Source organism: Anopheles merus, chromosome 2R, assembly GCF_017562075.2.
Source record: "Anopheles merus strain MAF chromosome 2R, AmerM5.1, whole genome shotgun sequence".
Taxonomy (NCBI): Eukaryota; Metazoa; Arthropoda; class Insecta; order Diptera; family Culicidae; genus Anopheles; species Anopheles merus.
Genome location: NC_054082.1, coordinates 41,700,585 through 41,719,584, shown reverse-complemented (window position 1 = coordinate 41,719,584; position 19,000 = coordinate 41,700,585). Strand labels below are relative to the sequence as shown.

The window sequence follows — 19,000 nt, the reverse complement described above, 5'->3', positions numbered from 1 at the left end:
GCCCAAGGGTAGAATCCAACCGCCTCGACGGTTTAAAGTACTGGCCAGCCAGTCCAAATCCTCCCCTCTCGCTTCACACCTAATGGTCTGTGAGTGTGTATGTATTTGAGCGGGTTCGTTCGTTTGTATGTGTGCCACAAGCAAAGCACCGCGCCTCCGCCACCCAAAACCGCGCACCGTGTGTTGCAAAGTTTGTTTACGAAATAAAAATAAAACTTTCAGAGCCGAACAAAAAATAGCCAACGGGGCCCCGCATCGTGCAGCTTGGCAAACACTTTTGACTGCTTAAGGGTAGTATGCTTATCTCGTTTTCGTTTCCTTCCCATTGCAGAGGCAGCACCACCACCACCCTTCATCCCGTTCGATTCGGTGACCAAAACAAAGCGGGAGGAGAGTGCTAACACTGATCATGCGGGAGATTTTCACACGCTTATGGTTCTTCTCCGGCCACAGCCAGACTTGACTGTGAAACAAATTTTGCCGAGCTGAGCGGCAAGCAGGATACCGCGAGAAGTATAATAATAATGGGCAATTAAGAAAAACTCACAAAACAGTTCCGCGATCGTTTCTTTGCCGGTTTTATTGGAGGGCCGAATGGGTCATTCGAGCATAAAATGATACGTTTTTAAAGACGATTGTCAGATAAAAGGGAAGTGAATTCTGCTTCTTCAAATTCTTCCTCTACTTTTATGACAAAAATATCGTTAATTTATTTACGATTTCAAAACACATTTTTTTATAGCGAAAATCAAACTTTAATAGTAGCTACGCCTACATTGGTATAACAATGCTGTAAACGATGCTCATGTATTATTGATTTTTCGGTCGAAGCTCGTTTTTTGTCAAGACGGACAAAAAAAAAGGATAAAACGATGTTTGAAAACATCATCATACATTTCATTTTAACCCAATAAAATGTAAAGAAAGTATATATTTATGTGTACATGATTTTATTAAGTATAAGCTGCCAAGCACAAATATATATGGCGGAGCATATCTGACGATAGAGTACAGAAAATACCAATCGGCGGATGTAGAACGTTTGACAAACGCAAGCCAAAAATTTTAGATTTCTAACTAAGTATTTTAATTGTCCAATGATGCTCAATTGCTCAAAACGGGATCTTCATTGATCCACATTAGATTTGAGCCCACTATACAGGTAATCCCCGAGATACACAAACACATCTCTTATACGCGGATTGGGAAATACGTGGTTTTTGAAATTTAACAGTTTATTGAGCAAATTGTACTGATTTGACACATCAATTTTAAAATACCAAATAATTTATCTTTTAATCGAATGTTGTGTATCGCCTGAATATGTAGATATAGAATGAGGCTTCTTTCACAGTCTCATGAGACAACCCTTTTTAAGTTACGTTAAACATCATACTGAAGTTGTAAATATTTTCAAAACCTCTTCGCATTTATGCATTCATTTACTGTGCCTAAATAAAAGCTTTACATAAACCACACATGTCATTAATAAGAAAACATACGTCCATTGACACTGTCAAATTAAATATTTGGCACTCTTTTTCATCCACCATATGAATCATTCATACCCAAACAACAAACAATTGCCGTAGCATGGCAAAACACACAGAAACCACCAGCAGTCTGGCTTGCCGCAGTTGTTCAACATCTGTTAAATAGCTCTCGTCCAACCATTATTTGCTACATTAGACGATCGGTTACATTCTATCCCCAGCAAGAAGCTAAAAAGCGAACAAAAACTTACTTCCGGGTGAGATGTATGTGTGTGTGACTTTCCTTTCCGATTCCTTCTTCTCTGCCGCCACAGCTCCCGCCTGCTGGATTTTACATATATTGCGGACCACACGACAGATGCACGAAATAATCTCCCCACACTCGCCCAATCAAACAAAGTCTCACGGTTGCTTCTCGCTGTTCAGTTTCGCTCCCGTTTCGCATGTTCACATTTCGCGCGTAAGTTTCGCTTCTTTCGTTCGCGAATCTTTGCAACGCCTGTTTTTCTTGATCTTTGCAGTTGTTTTGATCACTTTTAACTGTGTTGAGAAAAAAAATCACCCCCAAAACACACCACTCTCGAACTCCCGTGCAAAGCCGTCTAATAATTCCGTTCACTTTTATTCACTCACACACGCATACAGCGTTCGCCCCAAAAATGGCACCAGGCGATCGACCATGAAACGCTTGATAAGATAAAACAGCCAAAAAACCGGCACCCGTACAACTGGATGGGTGTATTTGTGAGTTTGAACTGTTTTTTTATGTTACACTCGATCACTGCTTTATGCTGCTGCGTTTGGCTTTTTGTTTTGTTCCTTTCTAATTTGACTGCTATTCAAGTTTTTTTCAGTAAATGTTTAGTTGTTTATTTGTGTTCAGTCAATTGTGTTTTTATGCTACAAAAAGAAAATGATTAAAACATTACTTTTAATTACATAAAAAATGAACCATTTGGTAAAATAGAAATAAAAAAATGCAATGCCTACAATGAAACGTTACAAGGAAAATCGTAACGTCGTAATCACATCATACAAATCGGCAATTATCCTTCTTCACGTTAGTCTTGCTCGCTTATTGCTTGGTAAACAACGAACAATGAAGAAAGCTTTAAATAATACTGTGCCCAATCTAATAAACTCGTCGCACTGCCATCTTGTTTTCCCGGAGGTGGCACCAAGCGCCCGGGGGTAACGGAATTATCGATCGATGGAAATGAGGCAAAAATCCTCAAACGCCACAATCAACAGCAGCAGCAGCTACTATTATCACGACACTATCACACATCCCACCCCTAAAAAATCGCGAACCACGCAGAAAATAAAGATGATGAAGACGGAACACCTCACGCTTGACCGTTTGTGTGCGTTACTTCCTTTCGGGGGGCTAGGCGATTAAGTGAGTGACGAACGATCTCCACAAGTCACAACAAACGCGCGCGGTTGTGCTGTTTTCGTTCGACCCCACAGCGTTCATGTCTTGGTTCATCGCTGTTGCCAGTGTATGTGTTTGCTTTGGCTACGTTGGCAAATTTACTTCAAGCACGGCACAATTGAACTTCCAACCCCGACCGGCCCTCCGCATCACACCCCATCGGACTTGCTCTGCTCGAGGGACGATGATGATGATGATGATGATAAGGTGGTTGCGCGCACGTGTCCGTCCACGTTTTTTATTTCCACTTCCACCTGGACAACACAAACACTCAACACACCGCCCGAAACCGATCGCACAAGAACACTTCCACACACTCGGCGCAGCGTTTGATTGAATTAATATATTAAATCATTCAGTGTTCACCGCACGTACAACGGGGTGTGAGAGTGTGTTGCACAAATTAGATTAATAGACGAAATTATCAGCACGCATCAACACAACCACACCGCGCGCATAGCCGCCATTGGTTTTCCTTTCAAGTTCAAACCAAACTTTTCCCTTTCTAGCACCCGAGGGAAGAGAGCTGTGACGCGTACGGCGCAGAGCAAGGCGGAAGAGCACAAACCTGCTGCGAACCTTTGTTTATCACCGTCAATAACGAACTAGCAGGCTCGCGGGACCCGACTGCCCGACCGACCGACTGACTGACTGAACTTGTGCGGGGTGTTTTGTTGCTGTGGTCGTGTGTTGGCTGTCGCCAGCAGCATCGGCCGACCGCGTCCGAACCTACAAATACGCGCATCCACCTGCTGTGTCGAGCAGGTTTTTTCTGACTGTTGTGTGTTGTGGTGCTGTTGGGCGGGGAGGGCGTGCAGGCAACATAACACAGCGGGAGTGCGACGACGAACAGCGACGGGCAGCATGACTGCTGCTTTCCACCCGGCACCGTGCGCCTCCATCCGATCACAAACGTATTTTCGTTTCGCGCGCTCTCTCTCTCTCTCTCTCTCTCTTTCTCTTGTTTCGGCACGCTCGCGATCAGCATCAGCAGCAAAACACAAAACACAACGCACGATCGGCGTTTCAATGTGAAGGCTGCAAAGATAGGACACATTCAAAAGAGGGATGAAAATATCCCTTTCTGCGATCGCGAATCGTACATCCTCTCCTCCTCTTGCCCCTTGATCATTCGATTGGGGGGTTGTTTCGAATTATTTACCCACCATCCATATTCTAGCCTGCCGCTCGCCCAACATTCGATTTCGTTTCACATCTTATTACTTATTCATTCAGCAAATTCAACTTCGATCGACACGCGCAGGTTGCGGTGGTGTGCGTTAGCTAACCTACATGGATTCCTGCCCGTATGTGTGTGATTGTTTGGTGCTCCATTCTGCCACCGGCATTGGAAGATTGATGCAAGATTACACACATCATCATTACCAACACAATCGAAAGAAAATGAACGCACAAACACACACACACCCGTCACCAGTGTCTGATGTAGATGAGGAGCTTGTTTTGTTGTACCAAAGCTCAGGGCGCACGCGAAACTCAAATCCTGTAAACAAATCCATTAACTTCGTCACCGGTTTGCCATTTTTTTCCTGTTTTACTGTTGTTGTTGATGATGATGATGATGGCTCTCCCTCCATTACAGTGTGTTTTGCTGTCGAAGTTGACATTGTTACGATTGATAGTGCAATATCAGTTTCTTATTTCATCATGACCAGGCCCGCCGTCCCATCCAAACGACGTGGTGTGACATATTGGTGATACGGGATCGGGAGCGCAAATGCTAAAAAATGGTGTCTGGAACGTTGTTTATTTATAGATCATCCTTTTTCTCACTATCTGCCCACAACAGCCTCATTGTTTTTTTCTTCTATTTAGTGGCAATAACGTTACAATAACTCATTTTACTTTCGGCTTGCCAACATTGGCATAAGACATAGGAATCTTGCATCAATCATGTCTTATGTATTATTTTATATTAGCACAGACATTTATAAGTTTGGCAATTTATTTTTGCTGTAGCCTAAAGTAATAAGGAGTGGTTTTACGATTCCAGCTAGTTTCTTTAACATGGATTTTGACATTTTATGGCTGATTGAATGTCTAAATTCGATACAAAGTCACACACTAAAAATGCCCGAAGTTTTGAACCTCAGTTTTTTTGCAGCTTATTTTTTGTTTAAACAAATGCCGCATCGTTGCATGCTCGAAAAGATTAGCTGATGTATGCTTCAAATCTACTATAGTACATGCATTTCATAAAGAAAGGATATAAAATGTTCAAATTGTTTTTTTTTACCATGTAAGAAAAGTATTATAACTATGCATTAAAAAACGAAAAAAAGAACGATTTTGCGATGCACAACTGGTTGTAGTTAATTGTCGAAATTCAATTAATTGTTGTTTCAATGGCAAGGACTAAATATGTTCAGTACACTATCGTTTACGTATTATTAGAACGCTTTTATATTCCAGTCCCGAAAATGTTTAATGTACTCTTAATGTCTTCTTAATAACTTTTTGCTCACAACACTGTTTTCGTGAAATTTCAACTGATTCTGGTTTTTGAAAATTATCTAGACAAAACAAAACAGAACCATACAGCATACCTTAATGGTTGTGACACTGTTTACTAATCCTTACTAGTGAGGCATTCCAGCAACTTTAAAAATCTTTTCATTTTGACAAACACTCATCGAAAGCTTGTTTACGCTTAGAAATAAAATTTTCCATCTAATCTCCAGGCGAGCAACAAAAACAACGCGCACAAAAAGGCAGCAAAAAGGAGCAAGAAACAAAGGGTAACAACAAGAAACAAAACTCGGTAAACAACAACACACCTTTCCTCGTCGGGTCGACTACTCCCCTCCCCATCATTAAAAGGAGCAACCAGGAGAGGTGGAATGCATTACCGCTTCTTATCGTTTTCCATCCAGCGCGTTTATTGCTGTGTGTTGATCTGCTTAATTCGCTACATTCCTGCACACATACACCCAGCCCCGCAAGCTGTGTGACTCACACACAAACCATCATATCCGTGGCCAAACGGGGAAAACCCGGAATAATTTGCAGTTTGGTAACACATTTAAGTGGATCGGAGCGCTCGAAAGCCCAGAAGAGGCGTACATTTCCAATGGCACAAAAAAACAACATCCAGATCCATCTATTCCAGAACTCCGCCAGCAAACCGACTCATTTTTTTTAATTTTCAATTGTGTTTGTAGGGCCCACACGTGACGTCATCAAACTAGCCCGTGCACTGTCCATATTAACCCCTTTTCTTCCCTCACCCACTCAAAGAAGGGGGTTGTTTTTATCGCGCACACAATTTAAGCTGCTAGCGACGCTTGTTTTGATCAAAACTGCTGTATGTGTGAGTGTGCTGAAGCATGGCTGTGTGTGCGTGTCCGGCCGCCGGCTGTTTTATCTCATCGGTGTCGTTACGTGGACGTGGACTTTACTTCTCCCTTCGGCTTGCGAGAATGGTCTGACCGTCCTCCACCCGCAGCAAAAGGGGTGTGTATGTAAAGGGGGAAGGTAAATGTAAGACACTGTGACCAATTGAAAACGGAGCAAGCGTGTGGCGCGTCCAACGGAAACAGCAACAACAACAGCAAATCATTCTTGGAGGCTTGGTAGAATGTGGCGTGACGCGAACGCATCAAAACAACAACACAAAACAACCGGCCAACCACCGCCACCAATAGCACACCCCTGCAGCACCGTGGACCCTTAGGCATTCGACGCGAACACTCGCGGGTAAAAGTAAACAGGTTCGCCGCGGTTCTTGCCTGACCGGGATGGAAACTTTCAATTGAATGAGTGCCCGACATGGGGAGGGCTGCGCGTGAGTGACCACGCTCAAACGAATCCAATTGGAATGGAATGTTCCGTCCGGCTCCGGTGTCCCGCTGGGGGAATGGAAAGGAACTGGAACGAACGAACGAAAAACGACAGGAAAGAAACATTTCCTTGCTACGCATATAAACAGTTTTATATCTTTTGCCTACCTGTGATGGGGTGGGGATTTAAATCGATCAATCGATCGCCGAAAGGTCCCCGGCTGCTTCTGCTACAATAAAACCAGCAACAAATTTGAGCTAATTTTACTCCGGTAAGTGGCTCATGCAATCGATGCAATCGGGATCCAAAGTTCACTTTCCTCCACCTTTTCTTTCTCACGCAGCTCTATCTCACCCGCCCTCTGCCAATGGAACTGCACACCCGTTACATTGTCAGCAAAGTGTGCTCCAAGGCACGGTAGAGTTGGCAAGTAAGTGTGTTCCCATAACTCATGCTAAATCACGTACCGTCGTCCCTCACCCCCGCGCATATTTTTACTACATTTGCGTGCTTTTCCGAACACAGCACATAAATCCGGGACACATGCCGCGCACATCGAACACACGGCGGCGATCCTACGCTTCACAGCGTTTACGCTTTATGACACCGGAAGAACGATAACCGGCGCTGCTTTCGATGCCAATAAACGGCGTTCGGCGAGGTACAAACCGGACGGACACATTTAACCGTTCCCATCGTGCAGTTTTTGTTAGTCAAGGTTACACTAGACAGAAATTTTACCATGTGACAACAGCAAAATAACGCAACAAAACATACCTAAATACAAGATCGCAATCGCGCAATGCCAAACAAAAACAAAACCTCTCCGGGGTCTCCGTGTCTCATGCGTTCTTCTTGCTGACTTCCCCGCGCACACTAATCGCAAGTGTCCATTCTTGCCAGTGAGCTTATTCATTCACAAAAACAACATTCAAAAACAACCAACAGCCCCCGGGGTTTTGATGTTGGTCGTACTGTCTTGCGTCAGAAACGACAAAATAACGATCCCAACACTGCCGCGGAAACGCGCATATTACCTTTCTTTTGCTGACGGTGAAGAACATCATACCTATCTTAACCGCTGCTGCACACGGAAATAGAAATATGGCTCATTTCTTAGTAAATGTCTTCAATCAAAACTGAATTCAATTCAATGGAGGGCTTCGTCGATGCAATTCGATTGCTAAAAATAACGCCTCCACCTCCACACCTAATGTGACCTTTACATTGGTGTCAACAGGGAAATGAAATGCGTAACGAACCGCAAGGATTCCTTTTTTTCCAACCCGAGCACCATCATAAACTTCTCCCGATGGAAATACGTCTCCTTCTCTCACTCTCTCTCTCTCTCTCTTGTCCCGAGACACACCTACTACACTGCCGCTTATTGCACAAGGGGGTAGAGAGTTTGTTATCGAAATGTATTACGCATCGTGGGACTTAATAGAAAATTATCACGCAAATGCTGAGCACGGTGGTCCAATAACAACAACCCACGCCCGTACCGGGTCCGTGTGTCTTACGCAATCGGGCCAAGCCAAGATTGATTAAGCTAGAATGCTTTATTGATGATAAAGAAAAATGGAATAATTATTATGCCTACATTAATCGATAATCGACATAATGGAAACGTCCGAATGGAAACTTATTTAATTTTTTACAGCAAATAATACATAGTTGTGGAACACTTCCTTGACTCTTTCCTTATGGGAAGCAAATGATGGAAATTGGACGCACCATTTTTGGACAGGCTCGTTAAAAATTCCAATTGGATTTGTCCAACAAGGGTGATAAAGAGTCCAATTCCCATTATATTAAGTTTATTTCACGTAAGCTATGAGTACTCCTGGAAACCCTGTAACTTATCTGGAACATTTTTACATGCAAAAATGGAATACAAAACGTTCAAAAAAACAATATTACTCATTCCATCAGTGTGAATAACAACATTCTCTTTATCTTGTCGCTTCCATACCAATAAACGCTACACATTTAATTAGGCGTAAATGATTTGTAAACACGTAAATATGACACTCACACATACCCTTCGCACGTCTTAGTGACCAGATTTGATTACCGTAACGGTAGCAAACAGTCTTATGCAAAGCAGAGCAGATCCCGTTTTGTCCTATCAGTTTTCCTGCTCCAATAACACAACGGTAAAGATGATCGCCTCTTCACATTCCATTACATCAGCAATCATTACAACGCATGCTTCCCCAGCAAGAAAACTTTGTATCGTCCTTATCCTACATCCTACGAACATCTAGGAAATACGCCTACATAAACATAAGGATGCCCACCACTTCCATACGCATTTGCTAACCCACGCGTGACCCATACTTCTTCCCATAAAGCAGGATCCGTCTTTGGGAGTGCTACTTGCCTGTCCCTGCTTGGTATGGTTATTGATTTTTGGTCCCTCGCTGAGGGAATGTTTCTTGTTGTGACGGTTTATCGGTTGTGACGCACGCCGCTGCAAAAGGGCGTCCATTCTCTGCCCGGCTCGCGCGTAGGCGTACGTTGCGCGTTTTATGAATGAAACGCGCACAACCCTCCTCAACACCAGCTAAACCCCCAAACTCCGTTTCCCTCGAGGAACGATGAAACAGCACGAATAACAGCATAAGGATACGCACAACAAAACATACCCACTCTCTCTCTCTCTCTCTCGTTAGCAGTATCAAGCTCTCCTCCCTCTCTCGTTTTTAAGACGAAGAAACAGGACGAACGCGATTTTTCGAGAGTTTTCTGCTCGAAAATCAACCCTCGAATCAAAACAAACCCACTAGCGCCATCTGGTGGTGGGTACTGCAATGAAGCTGTACCATGCTATCAATTCTTGGTGCGAGCGCTCTGCCGCGAACGTCGTTTCACCTCCTGGACGTAGGGGACGTTAGTGCATTGACACATCGTAGTCACCCCTTACCTTTCGACTGTTTTGTAATAAAATGGCAACAGCAGTAGTAGTAGCAGTAGCAGTGGTAGTAACGCTATCAAATAGGTAACAAATCAAACCAATACTACCCAGCGTTCGTTTGCGATTCGTTTGCGAAATGTGAAACCAATGCCTACGCGCGCTTGTCCCGCAGATGGTGGTGGTGTTTTAGTAGAATAAGCGTAGAACATTAGCCCCGTCGCAGGCCCGGTTTCAAGTGCAAACTGGGTCAATAACATCGTCGAACCGTTTTGCATGCACTTGACCAATGGCGACGGTGTGTTCACGCCATTTCGTAACAAGATCCAACCAGGGTGGCCGGTCCAATATTTATTATTACTCTAATTGGTTTGCTTCTGTTGAATCGAAAATAAATGCTAACTAAAAACCATGGGAAGTTTGTTTCCCTCCTGCTGAAAACGATGGCTCATGTTTCAATTCGCAAAACACACACACAAGCGCACAGCAGTTTTGGTTCTAAAAGGTACTCAAGTTCCAATTGTTCATCAGTCAATTCGTTGCCCCGAATGTCTCCACGCTGTCTGGTGGTGAATGATCGGAGAGACATTATGATGATTTAAGCTGGAATAAAAATAAATTTCAAACTATCCAGCCAGCAAAAAGCAAGCTACGCAGTAGGGAATGCAATCAAACACCATTGTGATTTATTTGCTGCGGTAGATTCCATGTTACATTGAATTTCCAGGAAATCGATAAAGATATCAAAGCGATTGATTATCTGATATTAAAACGAACGCGGCATTGTCAAATGTGTTCATTTCATAAATGTCACAAGACGATTGCTGTGTCATCAATATATTTCATCCAAAAAACCACCCCGATGTCCTTGATTTTACTCGTCCGGTATCGGCATTTAAGCTATTTCAATATTTAAAAAAAAACTCTAAATAATCTGACCTATTTTATAGCCGAGCGATACATGTTGCGGCACCCTACATCGTGAATCAATCTCATTTACCCCTAAGCAATATAATAAACAGTAGGGAACTTTTCTCGATTTTCCACGCTCACCCTCTCAGAAGCGATTGACGTTCTCCCCTCTTGTAAAACACAAGCCGCATCAAAAACTTCTTTTCGCGCAGGAGCCTACCCGATGTGTCAAGATGCCTTTAGCAGACAGGAGTGTACTTGGCGCTAGAGTTCGTTGTCCTTTCGCACGCGAGGAAATTCTCGAAGGGAACCATCCCTCGAGCGTTCAAGAAAATGCAAAGGGTCGCTAGGGCACGCGAGCTACAGAACAATCAATAGAGCAATCCTTAGGGGATGAAAGAATTCTTTGGTAGTGGTATGAATCTTACGGACAAGATGTACAGATGTGCGCTGTACGCAAAGGGGAAAAACGCTAGAGCCCCATTGCTGGGACCCGAATGAACCAAACACCGTTATAGTAAGAGCTTGTCATGGCTTTCTGTATTGGCAAAAAATACACTTTTTATAAAACCTTTGTAGGAGTTCATGTAGATTCTGTGTAATGCTTTCAATGCGCAAGAATCACTACAAACTTTCTCCCTTCAAACTTTTAAAAGTATATAGAAAATTTGATATTTTTACCGCAAACGACGAACCCTATACTCATCCGAAACGAGGCTCTTCTCTTCCCTCCTTAACAATCGCACAGAATATAGACAGGCACCGAATTTCTTTGTTTTCTCCTTTTCAAAGCTATATCACGGGGAACGAATCAAGAAACTCCCTGGCAGATCCATGCTAAGCATATCCTAGCAAATTTGCACCATTCATCGCGAATGGCTTAGGATCGCATCACTACCAAGGGGAGTGTGTAAGCCCGTGCATCGGACCGTAAACCTCCGGGAAAAATTCCACCACAAGGGGATCTTATTTACTAACACAAACTCTAGCAGCAAAAAACAACACGAAAGGCAAACCTGTTGGGTAGCAACAAAGCACCCAAAAAAACGAAAGAAGCTGAATTCTCATTATGCAATATTCGGGACACGCACTTACAGGAATCACAGGGAATCACCCTAGCGCCGTGCAAATATACCGCTGCTTCTTTTTGCCTCCGAAGGGTTCGACAAATCGCGAGCAAAGAGGAACTTGCGAAGGGCTACTGCTACAATCGGTTTTACACACCGGCGCACACACATACACTATAATTGCCCGCCACAATGCGCGCGCGGCAGGACAGCAAAACAAAAGATTCCGCTTCACCAGTGTGCGTGAAAAGTGGCTCAAAACTTGTCACAGGACAATGCAAATGGGTTTTAACCTCGTTTTTCTATCACCATTCCAGCACTTTCGTTGCCTTTGACCCGAATGCCCTGACAGGGGGAAGCGCGGAACGGTTCGATTTTTTTCTGTACATTGCCCCCTTTTATCATCCCTTTTGCAGGTTATCCCCTCTTCCTTGCTGCCATTTGCAAGTGGAAGAAAGCAATCGACAATCAACCACGCTACTATAGGGAAAGGTGTTCTAACAGGTCGGACGCGCTCCGCACGAGAACTGGAATACTTTCCCCCTTATTCTTCTTTGCAAGGCACCACAAACACAACCCGGGAATGGGATGGAATAGCCGTTCTTCTGGTTTTAAGTGCCACTAAAGGTGGTTCTGTTATTGCTACTTTCTCTCAATGGATGGTATGTCCTGTGAGGCCCGTATTTATTTATGTATTATGCATTATGTATTACCGGAGAAGGTAATAAAAAAGGTCATACAGAGATACACGTTTTTCTATAATAGGCAGTGGGATGATTTTGGAAAGTTTAAAACATTCCTTAATTCGTTAATTAATTATTGCTATAAGACAATTGTCGTAAACAATAACACAATCAATTTTTGCAGTGTTCTGTGTAGATCGACGATACCAGCACATTTTCTCATACTAATGAAATAAACATTTGAAGTATAAGGAGGCAAACTTCACCCAAAGAAACAATGTGGTAGCGAATGAAGCACAAGAAGAATCGAAGCCGGTAAGACCTCATTTTGCGAACTGGGAAAGGTTTATTCTTGGCTACACATACACACACACAAGAGATGCCATGCCATGGGAGAAACTTTCGCAATTTTGCAACCTCACCGTAACACCATCACCCTGGCTGGAATGGGAAGAAGCAGACGTAATTGTAGAGCGGAAGAATCCAGATGGAAAGGTGTTTTTACTTTTTCATCATTCAGTCATTGCATTCCTCTGTATAGAAGCGTTCTCTTCACTTGGTGTTGGTGTGTGCAGTATTCCAGTTTGTTTGCCGACTAAATTAGATACGCCTGCGGTATATTCCATCAGATTCCAACAGATTTTTGCATGTTTGCTGACGATAAAAGCAACTTACTTATGACATGATGACTTGCATATACAAGATACTCAATGTACTTTAAACAATAAAAATCACCTCACTCCTCAATCCCAGATTGAATTGCTGATCAGTAGCACTGAATCAGGGAATGTGCAACAGTTTGCATACATTTTATACACATTCTAGCTCGCTTATCGCCTTACACGCCATCCAGACACCAACTACTGCCAGTTAATCATACTGATCCGATCATACAATCACTCCACCTAGCCCTATCTGCTCATAATGGCAACTAAAACAATCTCAGATCTACCAGGCACACGTTTTGATCACGTCAAAACTTTCTCGCTTGAACTCCTTTTTTTGCTCTCGTCCTAGCCATAAGCACAGTTCAAGAGTCCAGACGCACGACAGCCTGCAAGCTTATCAAACGTTGCCTACTTTCCCATCGTCATCATCATCATATATTTGCACAAGCTTCCCATTCTCCCATTCCCCTCAGACCACAGGCACCTAACAGTGTCTTCCTTTTTACGGCACGAGCAACTTTGCGCCGATTATCAAATGCCGTCGTTGGCGTCGTCTGGCTACGCTGATAATGGAACTGTGCAGTGCCATAATTTCACAGGCCGCTTCATTCATGGTTCCCATGGTTGGTGTTGCGGCGCTCGCTGCTTACGATTTTATTCGTTCCCTTCTTACTACTCGGCGGTATTTGGCATGGACAGCGAAGGAGAGAGAGTGTGTGTATGTTTGTGATAAGACCCCTGCCACGAGGTACACGAGACGTTGGACTGCCACGTTTGAGGCACGGCTGAAGTCGCGAATACGCAACTCACAATGCTTCTTTCTTCAATGAACAAACTGAAATGCTTGTAGACAATTTTCAAGAAAGTTTTTTTTAAAGTATCTATCGCATTAACTTGTTGATGAAATCCAATAAATCTTTCTATATCTTCCTCATGCACGATGTTCAAGTACATAAAAAAAAAACATTGTAAACCAGAACCACCCAATACTAAACCTTACCTACATGTTCAAATCCGTCGCCTGGGGAGCATCTTTCCAATAACCAACACCCATAACAACGTTTTTGAGTCGGCGCACTAGGTTTGTTTTGGTTTCATAGAAAGCCGACGACTAATACACATTTACATTGGAAAAGAGCTATGCACACAGCTCAAACGAGCTACAGCAACTAAACAGCAATGGGTCTGTCGCGAACAATTCAGCAAACATTCTCTCATCTACTACTCCTCACCTCAAGCTAGCAGGGATAATTCAGGGAATTACCTAGGCTCAGCACACCTCGATTGGATGACCTCGGACGGCCCGGCGGTGTCGCTTTCCAAGAACGTACCGAAGGATTTTCCAGCGAATTCCAAGAACTTCATACACGAATGGAAGGACGCACGAAGAATGGCCCTTGTTACGATTGATAAGGAGATTGGTATAAGGGCTCCTCTCAAAATTCGGCAATCGAGCCGTATTAGCATCGGAAACGCATTACTGCCCCCTCCAAAACATGACGTGGGATGCGAAACATCGATCGGAATTAGCATTCGCTACAACAAACCGGGAGCGGTTTGGACATTTGTTTGGCAACATCGTTAGCAACTCGCTCACTCCATTACACACACCGAGCGCGTCTGGTGCGGAAATTTACCATGGCACGCAAGTTTACGTCCCGAAAACACGTGCCCGAAAAAGAGAACCCTCCTCTCATCACCATTCGCTGCTTGATATTTCCCCCTTGGCAACCGCTGCCGCTGCCAGCACGAGGCAGCAACCAACACAGGAAGCCACAGGAAAGGCGGCAGCAACCTGGGGAGGTGTGGGGTGTGGTGCTAGCGGTAAGGACGCAAGGGATGCATGCGCGTGTAAGCGCAACCTACTGCCACACATTTGCCCCCTCGTGCATGTTCCAAAGACTTTCCCTTTCCACCCTTGCATCAGCACAAGGACATTACATACAGCCTGTTTCGAAACGAATCCCCCCGTCCCCTCCAGCCGGGTACGCAATTCACCCCTTACCCTCCCTTGCTGCTTCCGCTTCCGGCAGCACGCACTGCCAAAACAAACTCCTCCATATTTCTCAACATTTTGCGTGTGTGTGTGTATGTGTGTGTGTGTGTGTGTGTGTGTGTGTGTGTGTGTGTGTGTGTGTGTGTGTGTGTGTGTGTGTGTATGTGTTAGTGCGCAAGAAAATCATATCCCGGTGCGTATCGTTCCCTTCTCTCCGCGCTCACACGCGCGTATTGCGCAACGGTGGTCGATCAATATTTTAGACGAAGCCCCAGCTACACACAACCGACACAGCACCGGAAAAATGTCAACAAACAACACAACACACCCCGTCATCATCATCATCATCATCATCATCATCATCACAATCTGTTCTGCGCGTGCCCGTACTGATGGTGGCGCGTGTATTTGTGTCGCGAAAGGGAAACACCTTTGGTTTTGGAAAATGAAACTTCCACCGTCGCGAAACGAAACGGCGGTGGCGGCGTGTGGGTCGTTTCGTTTTGGAGACTATGGGACCATGATGGCCGCACGATGGAAAGAGACACACCGGTCGGCCCGAAATGGAAGCGAGACGGAGCAACAACAAGAACAACAAGGAACCGGAGGGGGGGGCAGGCTTGTGCGGATTTTGCTGGAGGTGTTTTCGTCGTCGTTACAACAAGCACAGCCTACTGGGGGGCGATGTGTTTAATAACACAGCAGTTGGCATTACACCTACCCCTTCCCTTTTCCCTTTCCTACACTCTGGTTGCTGTACTTTGGCGTCTGTACTTTGGTCGACAGAAATCATTCAATTTAGTCATCCAACGGATGAGTCATGCCCAACTCTACCTAATTGGATCAGATTAGCGTGTTTCTAAACAAACACATTTATTTACGTCCAATCAAACCAAAGGCAAACTTTCTAAATGTGTGTTAGTTTAGATCAATTTTATCTTTTAATCGGTCAAAAACATTTCTAACCACAGACTAATTTATCATTTACTGCTGCCACCCGTCTCTGCGCGCACTAACAAACAAGGCAGTACAGTGTGTAGGCGATGTGTAAAATAAATACAGCTCTAATTACATCAGCAAATGTACGTCACCATATGTGCACTTACCTTGCCCCGTGGTTTGTCTGTCGGACGCTTCTCGGTTGAATTTGCCCGTTTCTTGAAGAAACACTGACACAGCCTCTACGACGGGCTGTATATGATGCAAAATGTGAACAACTCACTCAGGCTGAATTATATCATTTTTTTTTACTTCCTAACCCACCCTGCGAGGGGTGCGAGGGTGCGAGGTTGCCGTCACTCACTTTCTGTGCCGTACACAAAATGCCGGATCCGCAAAAGAGTTCGGGAAGATTTCGCCAACTGAATTTGATGTTCTTTTCGCACCACAGAACACAGAAACACAGCCTAACAACAATGTTCGACTTCTGTCCGATGACGTGAACAACGATTTCGCCTTTCGATGTGTGTTGGCCCGTGTCTCTCTGTGTTGGCGCGGTTTGCGTTCGCTCGCTCAGATCAGATGATTTTCCTTTGTTTTGATTCTGCTCCCCGCATACGACGGCACCAATATGGCGGCGGCTGTGTTGCTTTTTCTATTCCGCTACCTACTGACACACACACACCTTTGCACGCATGCAGATACAAGCGCACACGCACGCCTCGCACACTACGACGGAACGAAGCGACGGGAGGACTGAAAGCAGCGCACGCTGGTACGCGTTCTCGTGCGCGCACGCTCTCCCCCCCTCTCTCTCTCTCTCTCTCTCTCTCTCTTGCGCACGCGCGTGTATCGATCGATGACGGACAGCGATTTCTCTCCTTTTCGTGTCAACAAACCACCCTGTTGCGTGCGCCCTTTCCTTCGCACCTCTCTTTTCTTCTTCCTCCGCTTTCCACCAGCTAACCTGTTTACTCGCGATGTAGCGAACGAGAGACTCTTTCGTAGAAACTGTCAACAGTTTTAACTCGAAAATGATATTGTACTTTATGCGGACTGCGAACACAATAGAAGTGCAATCAATTGAAGAGCAATTACTTTGGCCTTGCTTTAGAGAGTTCGCTTCTTACATAATAATCGTTTGTATATCAGCTGTGCAACACACATACATACACCAATATGCACACACAAACACGTTTGTACACAGCACTTTTAGGCCAGGACTTCGCCTTTTTTTACTCTCTAAACCTTTTGCTGGTTCCTTGTGATTGTGTTCTGTTAAAATTGTTTTAGATTCAAATTTGAACACACTTTTTTCAGTTTTTTTCTGTGTTCAATGCACAACGACACAAAAACAATATGAATCACAATTAAGCCTGATAGGTGGCTGTCGCAAAAATCTACAATACGGAACAAAGCACAACAAAGTGTGTCACTTTTACAGCAACTCACCAGAAAGCAAAAATAACTGATAACCCGTACGTCACACGCGGTGTCTTCGGAGTTGGTGCAAAAATGTTTATTTTTTGTTTGCGTACCGTATGTCTCACTGTTCAATGTTATCACTTTCGGCTGCGACCGCTTTGCGGTGCGTCCGCACTGCTTGTTTGATTGTTTTGAATTGAAGCGACCAGGACGAACGAGCAAGCGCAACGCTCACTCTGTGTGGGAATTATCATCATTCGAGCGCAACACACTCACACACCCGTACGTTTCCGTACCGCGTTTCGCACTGTCCGTGTGTGTGTACGTTGGGATTTCAATCTACCACTACAACCCTCTAACACCGTCTCTAGCATCCCCTGCCCGGCTATTGCCTTGTGAAAGAGAAAGCGAGAAAGAGCATGCGCACACTCAGATCGCAAATGTGCGAAGGCGAGAGAGAAGTGCCGTGTTTACAATTTAGCGCTTTCGCACATACCGCATTGCAATCGATTTGAAGGGTAAGAATAAAGGGAGAGAAAAAGATGAGTGCCGAGAGGGCTGAAATGAAATCGAGAGCGAGAGCGCAGACGGAGAAACAGAGAAAGGGAGCACAAATTCCACTAGCCGAATGGGGTGCTTGTGTTGCGGGTTTGTTGTGCGTGGAAGGTTGGAATGGGGTTGGAAGTTGGAAGGGGTTGTTCTTGGATGGTGCGAATAAATAGAGCCGCTCACACATCCAAACCAACGAGCGCGAACACAAGCTTTAGGTATAGAGAATAAATAGAAAGATAGAACGATTGGCACAGGGAGAAGGGTAGTAAGAGAGAAGGAGAGAGAGAGAGAGAGAGAGAGAGAGAGAGAGAGAGAGAGAGAGAGAGGCTGAGCGAAGGGCTCTTCTCTCGCCAACCCTTGAGCAAGCGAAACACACAAAACAAAAGCCACCCTTTTACATAAAACAAACGCAGGGCGCAGACGCGCTCGAGCACACATACGTACGCAAATCGTGCTCCAACGCTACGGCGTGTGTAAAAACATTCTCGAAATAAAGCGCCAGCGCAAGTAAACAAAAACAAAACTTCGTGACAAGCTGGAAGCCCGGAAAATTTGTCTGCCAAATGGTGGAAACTGTTTTTCAACAATTGCTACTTTTCATTCTTCCCATTAAATGTTAAGCTTCACATTAAATGTCATTTCAACCAAATGTTTCTATCCCCATAAAGGATTCCACCGTTCGTCCCCACGTGGCATCCAAATGTGTGACCGTGCGTTTGGCAGGCCGCATGTTTACAAACAAAGCCCCCCCAACGTGTTCCGCCAGCGATGGAGAGGTGGAAGAGCATAAAATCGATCGACTCACCATGCCACTGGGTCGCTGCAAACGCTTACGGGTAAGGCGGACGGGCGCGCATGTCACCTACGAGATAGCGCCAAACCTTCGCCCTAACGCCAAGCGCGACTATGCTGGCGGCATACTTATGCTGCAAATAAATCAATTCCCTTCTCAGCACAGCACCCCTCGCGCTTAGGTTCCCTTTCTTGAGCACATGGTTTTGGTGGGGTGCTTTCTTTCGGTGCGGCACACAGCGTGGTTCTTTGTTTAGCCCTGCACTCGGCAGCTGTGTGGACGGGTGTGTTAGTGCACGCTGGCTACACTGTAAAGCGTT

General features: G+C 44.7%; 1 protein-coding gene and 1 long non-coding RNA gene across 6 annotated transcripts in view; one reads left to right on the top strand and one right to left on the bottom strand.

Moving 5' to 3' along the window:
- The window catches only part of LOC121590886 (protein CREBRF homolog), a 31,998-nt gene extending 14,407 nt beyond the window's left edge, over positions 1–17,591 (bottom strand). Inside the window, exons 1-2 of one of the 5 annotated variants that reach the window (XM_041911020.1) lie at positions 3,497–3,798; positions 1,745–2,393 (exon numbers count right to left, since the gene is read on the bottom strand). The gene's annotated coding sequence lies outside the window, so the exon portion shown is untranslated. Of the gene's footprint in view, positions 1–1,744; positions 2,394–3,496; positions 3,799–16,078 lie in introns of those variants that run through there. The other 4 variants (XM_041911021.1, XM_041911019.1, XM_041911022.1 and 1 more) reach the window with 4 other exon arrangements.
- Positions 5,497–8,489, top strand: LOC121590887. Its single transcript, XR_006004492.1, has 3 exons — positions 5,497–7,000; positions 7,073–7,159; positions 7,255–8,489. It is a non-coding gene; the product is annotated as an uncharacterized LOC121590887 (long non-coding RNA).
- Positions 17,592–19,000: the final 1,409 nt, after the last annotated feature.